Below are 3,922 nucleotides of genomic sequence, written 5' to 3'. Positions count from 1 at the left end.
TCCTTATGCATTACAATATCGCACTACAAACCTACCTATCAATCATTTACACTTTTCTACCACCTTTCAGGAAGGCAATTTGGAAGCACTTTACAGGCCTTGCTGTCAAGCCACCAGCTAAAAGAAAAAGTGAAATGGATCTCAGGACATTTAATTCACAATAGGAAACAATCCAGCCCTGACAACACTAAATTCTATTGCAACACTAATTTTATTCTACAGTAAACTCTATTGCAATGGGGATCAAGAATCCATGGACTGGATTCAAAGTAGAGCAAAACTGAACATCCCATCAGCACAAGTATTTCTCTTTTGATGATGGAATGTTCTCCCCCTCTCCTCTCCCCACATCTCCTAAATCTGATTGGGGAGGGTTGCCCAACACTCTGGAGCAGTTTTGAGGATGGCAGAGGGTAAGGGGGATTCCTTTGCATGATTGCAGAATTTTAGCTGAATACAGCCCAAAGTCTTTATCCTCTTTTGTTTTGAGATAAATCTAGCACAGGTGCTATTTGCCTAAAATTTGGAGAAGAGCGTAACCCACCTGCAAGTTCTGTTCCATTTGAGTTCTTCAGTTCAAGAGAAGAATCCATTCCTTCTTCATCCCTACTCCAAGCATTCTGTTCTCCACCCTCAGACTGGAAACAAACCCCATAAAAAGTATCCAAGTAAACATGATAAGTGGAATCCAATTTGACATTGATGTGAGTGATTTTGTATGCAATATACTTTACAAAGAGCTCCTGGGGGTTTCTGCAACTCCTCATGGAGGCTAGACTATAATAAGCCCTTCATTACTTGGAAGAGATCTTCTGGACAGCATTATGCAGACACAATGTTGGTGGAAAAGTAGACTCTCCTTCCCACTATCTTTGCCACAAGATAGCCTCTAAAATGTGATCTGGCCTGGTTTGGGTTGGAATTATCTTGAGTCTTTCCATAAACATTCTGTGAATCTAGCCATTTCTTTGCCCCAAGTCCTTATATTACAAGGTGCTGAACAGACACTTGCCAGTGGGAAAGGGTATCGAAACAATAATGTCAACCACATAAGACATCTCCCCATTTCAAAATTTGACTAGGATTGGATTGGATTGATCTTTATTACGGCCATTGGCCCGTTACACGACAGTTTCCCATACCAACATATTATACTTAGACCTCCAGATTTAAAATCGCCTAAACTTACAAAAGACAAACAGGAACCGAAGCAAAACAAAAACAGGGACGACCATCATACATTACAATAAATTTGTAACCTATACTTTGCCCTCTGCTCATAAATTAATCACGGATATCAATGGTGATATCGCTTAAAACATAGATCATGGTTTAAAACAATTGTGATATCACCTAAAACGTAGATCATGGTTTAAAGGGGTTATCTGAGCCACACAGGAGACCGTTTCTCTTCTTTAGGGATAGGACGCTGATCAAGAATCTGGCAACCATGAGTGATCTTAGGGGGTCGTCGTCAATTAGTAGATATCTCAGTTTGGCTTCAATCGTATCATCGGCAATTCCCTTAAGATATTGAGCAAGAAACTTGCTCCTAGTAAATTTGACTAGGCTTCAGCTGGATAATAGACCATGGGATCCCCATTAGAAAACCACTTCGATCCATCAGCTTCTGGGCTGGACCATCCTAAATGATCCTGTATTTTTGCAGACATTGGAAGTTGCTATAAGCTTATTCCCACCCGGAATTTGTACTAGATTCCATAACAAGATAACTATGTTAAATATATCACCCAGTAATCACATTATATGGTACAAAATCTCAAATCAAGTGTATGGCCCCCCAAATATGTGCAATCAGTTATAATTTGGGATATGCCCATGGTTATTATTACAGTGGTACCTTGGTTTATGAACTTAATCTGTTCCGGAAGTCCATTCTTAAACCGAAACCGTTCTTAAACCAAGGCACGCTTTCCCTAATGAGGTCTCCTGCTGCTGGTGCCCTTCCACTATTCGGATTCTGTTCTTAGACTGAGGTAAAGTTCGCAAACCGGGACACTGCTTCCGGTTTTGCAGAGTTTGTAAACTGAATCATTCGTAAACAGGATGTTCTTAAACCAAGATACCACTGTAGCATTATCAGCATCATCTTCATTGTTTTTATTTTTATTTGTGATATCATGATGATGATGATGATGATGATGATGATATGGGTGTCTTTTCTCTCATTGCCCTCATCATGTTAACACTGCTTGCCTTCCATGCGATGGGATGAAGGAGGAATGCATGATACCCAATTTATTTTCCTTTCGGGACTGAGCATGAGCTGGTTCTCAACCCACAATCTGTTATCTTTTGCTCACACAGCCCTTCTGAACTTAAAAAGGCTGTCGTAGATTGTGTGTGTTCCCTGACTCATAGGGAAGTCCCCATGGGGTTTCAGCTGCAGGCTGTTTTAAGCAAACCAAGCAATATAGTGGAATCCAGAGGGGGGAGGAATCTTTACAAAGTGGGGAATTTGTACTCTGGGGGCAAGGTTTCCTCCTTCTGTCTGACATGTACTCTGAAGGAAAGTCTGATTACAGCCACACCACAGGTTTAAAGTGCTTTGACATTCAAGCCCTCTTCCCATGCAACTCTAGGAATTGTAGTTCTGTGTAGAGGTCCTAAAAATTCTCAGAACAAATCTCTTTTCTTATCACATCTTTGGCATTTTTGTGCAAGGGCGATGATCAACTTCATTTTATAAATAATATTTATTAAAATTTTAAGAGTTACAAAAAGCAAAAGTAGAAGTAATAACACCATATTAAACAAAAGCAAAACAGCACATCACAATAAGAGAAAAAGAAAGAGAAAAAAAACCACAAAAACAAAAAACACAACTAATCTTTCCAACTTAACTTTCATTTGCTTGTTTCCTTGACCTCCTCACACCTCCCTCGATTAACTATTTCAGCAAATCCTTTCCATCTTTTCCAATTTTTGTTCTGTAATTTATCTCAATATAATGTAACTTTACTTTCCCTCCTTTCACCATTTTTTTTAACCTTATTTTAACATTAAAACTAAAATACTTATATATGCTTAACTCCTTATAACATTTCTGCTAAATCCATAAAATATCAATCCACCATTTTTCTATCACTCATTAATTTTGCGATATTTCTATATATAAACTTTAAATTTTCCAATCTTCTTCCATCAACTCCTCTCCCTGGTTTCGGATTCTGCCAGTCCTTTCCGTCAATTACATATAGTCCATCAACCTGGAGATCTTATGTCTGAGGCTCTTAACTCTTTTCCAGGTCCCTTCTGCAGATCTTCTTCATATTCTTTCATGCTAGTAAGCAAATCTCGAGAGAACTCCATCCGAACATTACTTTTATTCATTCTGGACAGTTCAGCCAAATTTCCATAGTTGAAGCTAGAGTCTATACAGTGTTTCAGGATGTATTTCAAGATTCCTCCAAATCCAAAGGCCCCCAAAACATCAATCTCCTTCAAATCCAAGTCCATGTCCCAAAAGTCAATTAATCCCTGGATAGAGAGATCTTTCCAACTTTCCTTCTTCAGTCCAAGCCGGGATCCAATCCTCAAAATCTGGCATTTTCTAGATTCAATCATAAAAGGCCTCAATTTATAGTCATCAATTTGCTTCTGTAGAACTAAGGATCCCGCTTGTGTTATTTTAGGTTCAAAAACAACGGCTTTCTCCTTTTCCTCCACCATTTGTTCTGCCAAGGTAGGTTCCTGTGCCAGGTCCTGAATTATTTCTGTGTTGGTGCTCACTTTTTGTCGCATATTAGTCACTTTCTGTTCCAAATTATCAATTTTAAAAGTCATGTCATCCATCTTTTTATGAATCTCTTCCAGCAAATAGTTTGTCTTACATAATGCAGTCAAAATAACTTCTCCTGTCAACATTTTGAATAGTCCAAGGTCAATCTCTGGTTCTCAG

This window comes from Podarcis cretensis, assembly GCF_951804945.1.
Source record: "Podarcis cretensis genome assembly, chromosome: 3".
NCBI lineage: Eukaryota > Metazoa > Chordata > Lepidosauria > Squamata > Lacertidae > Podarcis > Podarcis cretensis.
This window is presented reverse-complemented; position numbering follows the sequence as displayed.